At 36.5% G+C, this 13,226-nt stretch overlaps 1 protein-coding gene across 19 annotated transcripts in view; it reads left to right on the top strand.

Annotated features, from left to right (window-relative positions):
* NRXN1 (neurexin 1) overlaps positions 1–13,226 on the top strand; it is a 1,136,941-nt gene that overhangs the window by 822,130 nt on the left and 301,585 nt on the right. The window lies entirely within an intron of this gene.

Consider the following 13,226-nt stretch of genomic DNA (forward strand, 5'->3'; position numbering starts at 1 on the left):
TTAATATTTTACTGATATATAAAAGTAACAACCATAGTGAAGTGTCACATATTCAATAACTCTAATGGGTTCTTGTCATCATAGTTCTTAATTGAATATCTATAATTTCTGGAAGGTTTCAAAAGTATATAATCTCTCCATTTCCCTTTTTATCCTTGAGGTATAGTTTATCTTTTCTGTCTCATGTGTTTATGTAAATTTGTTTCGTTTTGCTTTTGTCTATCCCTATACATTCTCCCTTTACCAGCACCCATGCCTCAGAAGACAATTTGATTAGGTCAACATGTTCTTTTCTCCTAGAAACTGGCCTTCAGGCCTTCATCCTAAAATGATTAGGAAAACTATCAAACACCAAAATACATGATCACAGACTTTTGCAGGGTCTTAATTTTCAAAATTTTATTCATTTATTTTCTTAATCTTAGTTTTCCATTAGACTTCTAGAATTTCCATTTAGCTGAGTAGGGATTTACACTGACCACAAGAGCTGAATTCATTGCTAATCTTAGAAAAAAAGGGAAAAACAAAAAAAACAAAAACAAGAAAACACCTTAGCACGACCATTATCGAACCGTCATAAATTTTCAATTCAAAATGCAGTTGTCAAATGGGAACCCTGGGAAAGTAATTTCAACTGCCTTTCAGCAAATATCTAACAATCAAAATCGAAAGCATCTGGATTTTTATGGCATCATAAATAAATGATCAGTTGAGATAAGCTTAACTAGTGCAGCAAGGAATCTTGCTGTTTAGAGTAATCTCAACTTTCTAAATGTATTTGCTCCATTCTGATTTAAGAGCCTTGCTACTTCAAAAAAAAAAAAAAGAAAAGAAAAGAAAAAAGAAATAAGAAAACAAGAGCTTTCCCTCCTGAAAGAAATTACTTATTGATCCATCATCAATTACACATTTACCCTGAGAAAAGGTTCTACAATGATCACTCTCAAATCGTAAGGGGCTATGTTATTGAATTACTCAAACCGCTGTTGTTTGTTTTATGGTTAGAGGGTTTTAGTCTACAAGAATGGTTTTTTTTTTTTTCCAATTTTGATCAAATGTGGGCTTAAGAGTCCCTCCATACGTAATGGATTGACTTTCTAGGTGTCCATAATAGCCCAGTACCTTCCACAACTCCTTTACTTGCTGTGGATTTCTGACAGCTGTCCTCTGAGGGCCTCCTTCTTTCTGAATCTCCTCGTTGGTTTGCCTACCTATTCACTTTAGGTTCAGTCTTTGTCTCAATACCTTCTCCCTCTTGGATTTGCTATCTTCAGACTTTCACTTGATCTGAGAGCCAGTCCTTGACTGGGAAATGGAAAATGTATATTGGTTCCCTGGGCTTACTGAACCTTACCCTTGTTGGTCATCCTTATGCTTCCTGTCTCCATTACTAGCATCTGTCTTAGTTCAAATCTGGCCAACTAAAACTTATCTCCCTCCCTTTTCTCTCATTGCTGACAAGTGGTGATCAGCTGTTAATGACTCAGCAAGTCGTTTATATGGAGACAAGTTCACTTCTTTCCATGTTTCAACATACAAACCAAATAAACACAAGACCAGGGTTGTTTTGTTTTGTTTTGTATTTTACATTATTGAAGTTTACTAATGTAACTCCTATAATGTTGGGTACTGGGAAGAGGAAGAGGAAGAGGAGATAGAAATTTAAAAAGGCTAGGGGAGGGGAGGAAGGGAGGGAGGGAGAAAAAGAAGGAGGGTGGGAGTATAAAAGAAGGGAAGGAGGAAGAAAAGAGAAGGGGAATGAAGTGTCTAGGGACCAAAGTTGTTAACAACGGGTGATAGAAGTATTCTTAATAATAATACTTAAATTTGAGAATATTCAGACCCTATTTTATCAAATTATTTAGGTACCCTTCAGTCTATGCCAATTTCCCTCAAGTCATTTCTTCTGCTTCTTTCAAAAATGGAAATTTGAAAGGAAAACAAGATTTGTAGTTTGTTTATTAGTATTGTTTGATTTTGGCTTGTGAATGTACCTGATTTAAAAATTAACCTAATACCATACATGATACGTTTTATCTGTAAAAGTTAGTTATTATTATCCATTGAACTCCAGAAAAACTTCTGTAAACCCTCAAGGTCAGCCAAATATAAATTGTACTAATCTTTAAGAATTGTATTTCTACCCTTAATTAGTAAATTAACCAGTAAGTTGGTTGTACTCCTCAAAAGGTGCTATGGTCTTGCCGAAATGTACTATGCCATTTCAGTTAGATAAGTTTTAAAATATGATTGGCACATAATTTTGATGAAGATGTTAATATTTGACATCATCCCTTTTTATCAGAATGATCATGTTTGATTTTTACTTGAAAATATAATCATATTTTAATTTTGATTAATTGTACCTTTAAACTATAATAACTTGGAACAAAATGGTTTTTGATTCAGGTGGCCTAGTTTTTATAGATTTTTTAAATTATATTAATATTAATGCTACTACTGTTAACCTCAAAGCTATATGATGTTGCTATTGAAATTTGTGAGGTGTTAGGAGGGATGAGGGCAAGATAAACACATGAAGTGAGGAGCAATTAATTAGCATAGAGCCTAGAATACAGGTACTCAAATATTTTCTGAAGTAATAAATGAATTAATGAATTATATATTGAAAATATGATGGCTTAGGCGAAGAATAGGCAGTCAGCTTTTCATTAGTTAATGTGAAGTCACAGATGCAGTTTAGTTTCTATGTATCTGAGAAAGTCTTTAAGACTTGTTTGTAACATAGAAAAATATAGCACTTGATATGCAGTAGCTATATTATTGAAAAGTTGCATATTTTTATTGATGTCTGAATCTTCAAGTGAGAATTGATTATAGTAGTTGATGGTTTAAATTAAGGAAGTGTGTGGTGGGAATTTTTGTTGTATGAATGATTATCTCTCTTTAGTAATTATCTCATTTATTGTAACTTACCTTTATCATGAATTGTTCTCCAGTCATTTCATATCTGCCCATTATTTTCCAATAGAGATAAACTATCTAATGGCAGAGAACATAATTTGATAATAATGATGATTAATAAGAAACATAACATAATATAGAATGTGGCTTTTCAATGTTCATTTCAGTACATGCTTGAAGACTTTCCAGAAAGATTTTCTGAGCAACTAGTATGGCCCAGGCCTATGTTGAGCTCTATGGATACAAAAATAAATGAGCTTACCACTTAATAGTTATCTCAGTAAGTATTTGTTGGATGAATGAATGAATGAGTCAAATGGGATCCTGATCACCAGGTAGCTTAGATTATTTATGGTAAACATACTTTGTCCCAAAATGACTCTATCTGGGTTCATCTCCATTTCTTCCTCTTGCAGTTTTAACTTTCTTATCTGTATATTCGTAAGAATATTAATAGATGATAGCTTTTTAAGATAAAGAATATAAAGAAGTGACTTCTAAGCCATAGGGTGTTATACATATTTAAATTAGTCATGTTGAAGATTATTTAATCAATATTGAGTAAAAAAATTCTCAGAAGCAATAAGCAAAAAAAAAAATCTAATTTATTTTAAAAATCAATTTATAAGATATATCTAGAAATGTTACTAGTGTTGCCACTCTAGAGAAAGCATCGCGTATACATCAGTCTGGCAACATTAATTAGAGATTACTTAACCCCGCTTTGATTTACAGAAGAAAGCCAGTGCAAATGTGCTCATTCACTGCCATGAATATTAACGTGTGCATCGGTTCTGACCAGAGGAACTGTGTGGAGGGTGGTGGGAGAGGATGAGGGAAGTGTTCTTTGAAATTCTTTCATCTTGGGAGCATGAAAGAGCATTACAAATTTGATTAGTGAATTGTACATATTTGCCTTAAGTGTTTCTTCTTTGTGCTTTCCTAGGTCAGAAGCCTTATTTTTGAAACCCAGCTCTTAATTGATTTTGATTTAGAAATACACCTTTTGATCAGTGGTTTTAGTATAGACTAGAAGCATAATATATTTAGAGTTAAAATATGACTTGTCCCAAAATAACTTATCGCTATCAGTGACAAGTCAACACTTTCTCATCTTTCTCTGCATCTCTACATTTTATATTGCTTTAATATATTCTGTTTAATAAATAAATATCATTTAATGTTTTATACTTTATAATACTGCTTTATTAAAACTAAATTTAAAAACATTTTAAAGTCAGTAAGTATATACGAGTGCATACCTCTATCAATAAGATAAAATCCAATTAGTCCTTCATGAGTTTAAATTATGTTCCATCTGAAAATTTTTTTCTAACCAACAGATTCACCTATTTTGAGAGTTTTCACTTTGTCATATAATATTTAAATTTGACCCTGTTAATCATATCAGTAGATATTTTATTTGGTTTTGTTTTCCTGGTTCTTACATGAATTAAAGAACATGTGGCTTTTTTGGCTAGTATTTTGAAAGAAAGAATAAAATGATGTCATTTTACTATGTGTTGTAAAATTCTTGTTCAAGCTTCTAAGGTATGAAGGATGTAGGTTATTTTTGGGGAAAATGGGAGAAGTGATGGTCATAGTTATGTTGGATTAAGTGCTATCCCAATATTTTAAAACAGTCTCTATTTTGGGGACGGGTGTGGTCAAGTGCATCAATACAGACTACTTCTCTTCTCCTTTCCTCTTGCAAAGTAAATTCAATCTCTCATTTTCTGATTTACTGGTTGTTACCTTTGGTGTATCAGTAACTCTCTGAATTTGATTTCTAGATTTCTAGAATTATTTCCTTCTTTGAAATTCTATTGCTGTGAGATTTAATAAGAGAACCAGAACTTCCAGGCCATTTTATATCCTTATATCAGGTTAATTTGCTAAAATGTTTCTTTGATGCACTGATTTCTCTGTTAAACACACTGATGCCTCCCAACTATATACAGGTAAAGTCACAGTCTATGCTTAATATTTAATGTCCTCAATATTCTGATCTTAATTTTCATTTTCAGGTCCATTTTCCCATAATTCTATACTTAGCTTTCTACCCCAGTGAAATTTATTAATCCATTTTTTAATTTTTAAAAAATTTTAAATTTTACTTATTTATTTATTTATTTGAGAGAGAGAGAGAGTGTGTGTAAGGGGAAAGGCAGAGGGAGAGAGAGAATCTTAAGCAGGTTCCATGCCCTGAGATCATGACCTGAGCCGAATCAAGACACTGAACTGACTGAGCTACCCAGACGCCCCTGTTAATCCATTTCTTTTTTAAATGAACTTCTTGTCATTTCTCTATATCTAATTCTGTCCAGATAGTTTCTTCTCATTTCTGTCTCACTATCTGGATTCTGCTCAGTCATAGGCTTCTCTGTTCCAATGTTGGGTGTTTTCAGGGTTGTCCCTGGGATCTTGTAGCCTCCTGAGCTAGCAGGAAGAAGTCTAGGGTTCTGGAATCTCCTTGGAAGAACTGTTGAAACAATGCCCGAGGCATTACGTGGGTAGAGAAAATCTTATGCATAGTTTCTGCTCCAACCAATGATCACTCCTCTTCTTGACCCATTACTTTGTGGTGGACCTCAAACTATTTTACAAAATAGCTTCAATTCCATTCTCAGTTAGGCCCTGACAAGTTGCCATAGCAAGTCATCTTTTCTTATGCCAAGCTGCCAGAACAAGAGACCTCTTGTTGAATCCTTTCTAACTATTGGCATTACTTCCATTTCTTCTGTAGCTATTTTTCAAAGCCTATTTTCAAATAACATCTCTTTGGTTCATTCAGCACATCATTATTGATCACCTTTGATGAAGTTCATACTATATTAGTTATCTATTTCTGTGTAATAAATTTACCCACAATTTAGTAGCTTAAAACAGAAAGCATTTATAATCTTATATGAGCTTAGGAATTCAGGAGAAGTTGAGCTAGTTATTAAGAGATTCCCAGGAGAAGACATGGTTAAGATCTCCCATGCTCAGAACATATCTGATATGTTTATTCTTATGATCCAGACAGCCCACATGTCTGAGGAAGAAATGATAAACAGCAATGAAAGCATATGAAAACAAGTTATTAAGGATTCTGGCTTTGCAGAAGTCTAAACACAATATAGATTGAAGGAAAAAGAGTAATGAAGACATTGCTTGAGGGTTAAGAACTAGTTTAGGGAATGCATCCTGAATTAGAAGTCATTCGTACACTGATCAGGAAAACTCCCTTTATTGCCAAAAAACACTGAAAGCCATAAGCAAAATGCATGAAAGTAATAGTTTATTTATTTTATTTTATATTTTATTTTTTTTAAAGATTTTATTTATTTATTTGAGACAGAGAGAATGAGAGAGAGAGAGCACATGAGAGGGAGGAGGGTTAGAGAGAGAAGCAGACTCTCCGCCGAGCAGGGACCCCGATGCGGGACTCGATCCTGGGACTCCAGGATCATGACCTGAGCCGAAGGCAGTCACTTAACCAACTGAGCCACCCAGGCGCCCTGAAAGTAATAGTTTAAAAATGCAAGCAGCAGAGCAAACATGTCTGCCACAGATCAGGAAACAAGATGAAAGTGAGACTATGGCAATGGAGTCCTGATGTTGGGCCACTGTAGACACAAGCAGCGCATTTCAACAAAGGAAGGAAATGACCTAGGTGAATATACCTAGGGGACACTCAAGTTAATAGTAGGCATAAATAATCTATTTTTTAAATCAGGAGGAAAGAACTGGAGATATTATTCACTGGGCTTAAGAAAGTTATTTTGATGAAAACAAATACTGTCAGAGCTGTGAAATCCAATTTATGTTGTCCTTAGGAGTTTTGGGAGGTAGTATGCTGGACCTCAGGAGTCTTAGGTCAAGACAGAGGAGGACTGTACCCTCCTGGAGATCAAGAGGACTAGCTGTTTAACTTTCTGCCGACAAACACAGCCCTGGAAGAACATTCTGCCATTATTACGCTTCCAAGAAGACGCTTTCATGGTGGGCTCTTCCTATCAAGAAAAACACTTCCTCCTGAACCTTCCTGCCCAACGAAGAGTAGAAATACAAGATTGGCAGACCAGAAAAGCTCTTTGGTGAAAGATTAAAATTTAATGGGCTCTTAGGGCTTTTTGGTCTATGAAAATAAGTCGATCTTAATATTCTTAAAATTCTACTCTGAATGTTAGCTTGGAAATGTAGACTGCTCACTCCCAAATACACATCTTCAGTCCTCACTTCCCTTTTGATCGCTATACTCAGCATTTCCAGCTGGATGTCTCATGGACACCTCAAACTGAAAAAACTGAAGTCGCCATCTCCCAACCATATGCCCATCTCACAATCACAGATTAAAACCTGACATCTCTTGCATGCTTACTCTTCTGACTAATCTGTTTCTCACCAAATTCCAGAAATGTTTCCATAATATTATGGAGGAGTTTCAAATTGGTAGACTGAACAGGGAATCTGTGCTCATCCCTGACCAGTCTTGCAGCAGGTAAGAAGTTGAGACACAGTCTCGCAGAACAGGGAGGGAAGGGGTACAGACAGTCATGGGTAGAGTGCTGGGATCCATGCCTGACTCTCCTTGTTCCCCTCCCCTTTTTTAAAAGATTTTATTTATTTATTTTAAAGAGAGCGTGAGTGGGGAGAGAGGCAGAGGAAGAGGGAGATGCAGACACCCTGCTGAGCAGGGAGCCCGATGACCCTGGAATAATGACCTGAGTCAAAGGCAAATGCTTAACCGACTGGGCCACCCAGGCGCCCCCTCCCTGCTTTTTTTCACTAGGAAGTGTTGTTTCCGTTTATCAAAATTGTGTATACAGACACAGTCAATTGTCTGGAAAAAAAATTGGCAAAATACCTTTTACTATTTTTTTGTAGTCTTTTTACTCTCCCCTGTTTTTGTTAGCAATTTTGTGACCCGTGTAAAATTTTGGATCAGAGTAAAGTGATCAAGTTCCAATGGCCCATTCTTCATTCGTGTTGGACAGTGAGATACTGAGCAGCAGTAAGCATCAAGAGAGCAAGGACTTTGATCTATTTTGTGCAGCTTTGTATTCCCGGAGCCCAGCTTAAGCTTGGAATTTAGCAAATGACAAAAAAAAAAAAAAAAAGTTGAAATAATCTTTTGGTTCTACAAGTTCTGCCAATTTAAACTGCATGTGTGCATTCTGAAAATGTTCTAGGGCAATAGGTCATTGCTGCTCCAGTCAAGGGCATCAGTTTGTATTTAACTTCAGGAGCAATCAGTTTATATTTAACTTCTTTGGGGTGAGTTACAGATGCAAATGTGAGCTAACTACTAGCATATTTCCAATATATTTGTTGCATCTTTATAGATTGGTATCTTGAGGCAAGTGTCTGGTGAACCACACCTTAACTGGTTCTGTTGGGGAACTACTGATCTATAGTACAAATAGCTCAAACTCCTCAGCTGGCCTCAGTGAGTACTTACAATCTGGGCTTATTTTCCAGCTCCTGACATGGCTACTTCCACTGCAACTCACACATATTCTTTCTTTAATTCATGCATTTAACAAACCTTTCTATTTTATTTTTCCCCACAAGCACCTTTCAAGGCACTGGAAATACAGAGTAAAGTGAGGCCTGGCTTTGCCGTTATGTAGCTTAGAATTTAATAAATAAATCTCATCTAGTGATACATTAGCCACAGAACACAGACATAGGCTGGTTTTTCAAACCTTCACGTCATAAAGGCACAATTAAAGGTTTTTAAACTCTATGAAGCCCTCTTTAACGTGCTTTTGATAAAAGCAATTAATAATCTCATAACTAATCTAAGTTTACATATGTTATCCCATCCAGTATTTAGAAAAACCCTATGAGGAAAAACCATTGTCCTCATTCGGTTAACAAGGAAAGAAGGCACCAGACAGCTGGTGAATAAAGCCAAAATTTGAACTCAGACAGTCTGACTCCTGGGCTTCCGTGTGTGGGGCAGGGAGGAGGAATACAGGAAGCAGTCTCTCCTCAGGTTACACCCAATGACTCTGCTGAATCCAGTTTTATAAAGTCAGACAACTTTAGCTCTTAGCATACCACACATCACATGAATTACTGAGCATTCCAGATACCAGCTACATAAACCATCTTCTAGTTTAAATAAATGCATAGAAAGTTACCTGGTTGACTAATTGCTTCAACCATTTTGTAATTAGCTAGCCAGCTTTTGTAATTAGTCTGACTTGTAAAGGTGGGGCATACATATTTTTAAAGGCAGAGAAACGCGATTTTCAAAAAAAAATCTGTACCGGTAGTGAAATGACGGTCAGCAAACATAGACTTCCAGAGAGCTTTTGTTCATGCTTGCTTCTCTCTCCGAGGTATTCCTACTTCCTCCCACTCCTACCTGCCCTCCTCTCCTTCCTAGTCTGGTGCCTATTTTATTTGTCTGGATCATATATTGCATTTATATGTGACGCTTTCCTTGGTCCCCTAGGGCAAAACTAATCACGTCCTTCTTGGTACTACCATAGCGCTTTGTTTTTAATGCTCTTGTATTACTGACCAACTCGCAGCTCTTTCCTTCTGTGTCCTTCCAGCTCAGTAAGTTGCGAACTCTTCAAGGTCACTGACCATATATTATATATCTTTATATCTCTGTATTTTCACACTAGTACAGTGCTTATTAATACACGTTAATAATATTTATTGATGAAACCATGTGCATGTGTGAGTGAGTGGAGCCTCTCTTTTTGGCTTGTGGCCTCCCCATCTCGTTCCCCGCTCCCCCTCCCCCCACCCCAGGCTGGTAGTTTTCCACTGAAGTGCACGACCTCACAAGAGGAGTGCTCTTCTTGGAACTCAGTATGAAGTAGACTCCCAAAGGATAATGGTGAAAGCATGTGACACTGTCCTGGGACTCCCCATTTACAATCCGTGGAGGCTTACACACTCCAGGCAGAGGCCCACGTGCTGAGGCCTATCACAAAATGGTCTCATTATCCACATGGTGTTCTCTGAGGGAAGGAAGAACGTCTTTCGTCTTAGATCGTTGACCAGCGCCACTTTCAGGTTCAAATATTCCAAATAGGTAGTCACTTCCCTGAGATTTAGTCTAGGCGTGCCTTTTATCTGCTGTCTGTATTATTTTGGGTATTTATATAAAAACGTCTCTGATACATTTCCCTGCATTCTGACTTGATGAGAAGAGATGAATCCAACTGGAGAAAAAGAGAGAAAGAAAAAGAAGAAGAGAAAGAGACAGAGAAAGCTAGCAAGCCAGCCCTCAGTGGTAATCAACTTTAGTTGATTATGGTGTAGAGGGTAATCAACCTTCACTACTCTGGCAATTTGACCATCCTCTTTTTTTTCCCTCCTGCTGTGCTAACCTCTGACATGTGCTTAAATGATGGAGGTGAAATTGATTATTTGTTAAACGAGCTTTTAAAAATGATTTTAATTAATATATATTAAAAGTTTGAAGGTACTGTTAATTATCTTAAGTAGGGTTAAAATTTCCCTCTGAAATCATGCTTACCCTGTTCATTTGCTTAGTAAGAACAACAACAACTAAACAATACTATTTAGCATGTATTGAATGCTTGCAATGGACCGAACACTAAACACTTTGCATAAAAATTATTTAATATTCACACTAACCTATTGAGGTATGAATTATTATCTCAATTTTACAGATGAGCAAACTGCATTTTTAAATAATTGACCCAAATCACATAGCCAGTTCTGACTTCAAAGCCCCGTTTTTCTTTTGTGCGAAGGAAGTTTCAGGCTAACTCAGGTACTTTTTCAAATGATCATGCAAACCAATTTACTGATCCTAAGGCACTGAGTCTTTACTGTGCATTGCACTGTGAGATTCCTTAAGCATGGGCACAAGGTGGAACTTCTGTGTCCTTCAACAAGAATTCACTAAATAACAGTACCATGGCAGAACACACGGTATTTGGTATTAAAACTCCTTTAATGGGTGGAATTAATAGGTGGTGTTGCTATTTTTTGAGTCGCGCCTAAATGTCGGGCTAAACTAATACTGCCACAAGACTATTGGTCTTCCGTGGAGATGAATCTAAAAATAACCTGCAATACTCTGGAAGCTGGCGGGAGTAGCAGCTTCCAGCCTTTTCCCGGGTTCTAAAGCTAATGCCTAAAGCCTAGACAGCTTGTCCTACTTTTTTTTTTTTTTTTTGAGTAGAGTCTCTGTGTATCTCAGCATGTAAATGAGGGGGGGGAGATAGGGAATATATCTATTGCTTGTATTTCTTGCTGATTGGACATCTTCCTGACAGAAGTCTTCAAAGCAAAAGTATGTCATCCTGTTCATTATTGTTAATTAGCAGTAAAAGCCAGGCTTTGGAGGCTGCGTTTCCCACAGAGCATCCGCAGAGAAATGGGACTGAAATTTTAGCAGTTATGTGTGAAGCGGGGTCAGGCAGCCTGCCATGTAGGTTTCAGAACTTTTGCTCGTTTGTTCTTTAAAGGACAGGCATTGCAGAGAAATTTCACATTTGGAAATGGGTTGTAAATTCTAGCCTTCACCCCCCCCCCCCCCCCCCCCCCGGCCAATGCCTAATTCCAGACCAGTTGCTAGACAGTCATTTGTCTCGCAAAGAGTGTTGGATAAATGAAGTTGGCTGGGGATGTTTTTTGGTATTTCAAATTGAAATGTGGATATTGTTCATTATTATGGGAGGACCATAATATAGCCATCAGCTTCATAAGTAACTAGTTTTCAGTGAACTTTCTCCTCAGTAGACTGTATTTCTGTTATTTAACTGTCTTTTTTTATTTACTGCCCTTTTTTTCTTTCTTTTTTTTTTTTTTTTGTTTTGGATTCTTCTGTCTAGACATAAACTGGATTCAATAGATTAGTGATACATAGAATTAGGTCCTCAAGGCCAATAATATTTTATAACAGGCTGTTCAGAGGGAGTTGAATTTTATTTGTTGTCCTATGTCTCTATTTATTTTCCAGAAAACAACCCACATTTTTAATAAATTTTATCTTCTTAGATCATAAAAGTACTTTTTGAAAAATTTAAATACAATGAAAATAAAAGGTAAAAACTGACTGTAATGTACCAATCTTTTTACTGTGGTGTCTGAAATTCTAATCTTTAATTTTATGCATATCCGTATATACTTCTTTTCTTTTATGTATATGTTGCATATGTAAATAGTTGTGTATATGCTGACACACCTGAACATTCTTTAAAAAGTTAAAATGTTTCTGTATGATACATACTATTCTTTAGCTTGATTATTCTTATTCAGTATATTTTGGATATCTTTCCATTTTAGAGCATATACTCTCATACGTACTTCATAATACCCTATTGCATGCATACACTATAATTTATCAAACCATTCCCTAGTGAAGGATATTTTGTTTAATGGTTTCAGAATATTTAGTATTACACAGGATAGAAGTTTTCTTAATTTTGTAAAAAAGATTATTTCATATGTGTAATGTTTTTAGGAAGATAAATTTCTACAAGCAGAACCACTATATTTATTGCAGTATTGTCCTCTAAGAACACTGTACTGTCAAACACTCCCACCAACAAGTATGTAAGTATGTCACAAATGGGGCATTTTAATATAAGTACCAACTGCCCTCATCATTCCTTAAGAACTTGAGCTCCGTAGAATGATTTTCCTTTCTGGCCTATTTGACGTGAGTGTGTTTACATTTTAATCATTCCATTGGTTTAGAGGTGATACCAGCCCCCCCTTTAGCTTTGGTCACAATTTTTCTCGTATCCTGACAACATTCTCAGAACAGCAGTGGGCTAAGGGGGCTGGATAACAAGTTCATGAAGCATGTAGCTCTTTTTCGGAACCCAGTGCTACACAGTTTTCTGAAGAGCCAGGCAGGCAAGGGGTTAATGTCCCAGTGGGAGGCTGTATTCCTTTCAGTCTGCCTCTGTGTTCTTCACCTTCCACACACTCCATAATTCTTCATTTTGCCCCTCGTCACTTCTTATTTTGACCATGCAGTCCCCAGGACTTGCGCCACAGCATTGGAACGTGACAGGCTTTTAAATGTATGAATATTGTCAACATTACTGTGGTTAATCTTAATACAACAAACAGAGTAACAATGGATACATTCTGCTATTAAGCGTTTAGTAAGGCATAGATGACTTAGCTCTTGATAGGTCATTTAAATGAGAAAGTTCTGGAGCTCAGAAAGTAGATTACATCAAGGGACCAGCTCATATGTTGTGTGCCATTTGATAATGGCTAAGATTAAACTGAAAGAAGTAAACGTTCAGAAGGGGAAAAAAGGACGGAGCTCTTTAAGTTTTTCAAATTCTACACATGAT

The sequence above is a fragment of the Mirounga angustirostris genome, unplaced genomic scaffold (genome assembly GCF_029215605.1).
Source record: "Mirounga angustirostris isolate CCGP_5_RB_7025 unplaced genomic scaffold, mMirAng1.0.hap1 SCAF_10, whole genome shotgun sequence".
Lineage (NCBI taxonomy): Eukaryota > Metazoa > Chordata > Mammalia > Carnivora > Phocidae > Mirounga > Mirounga angustirostris.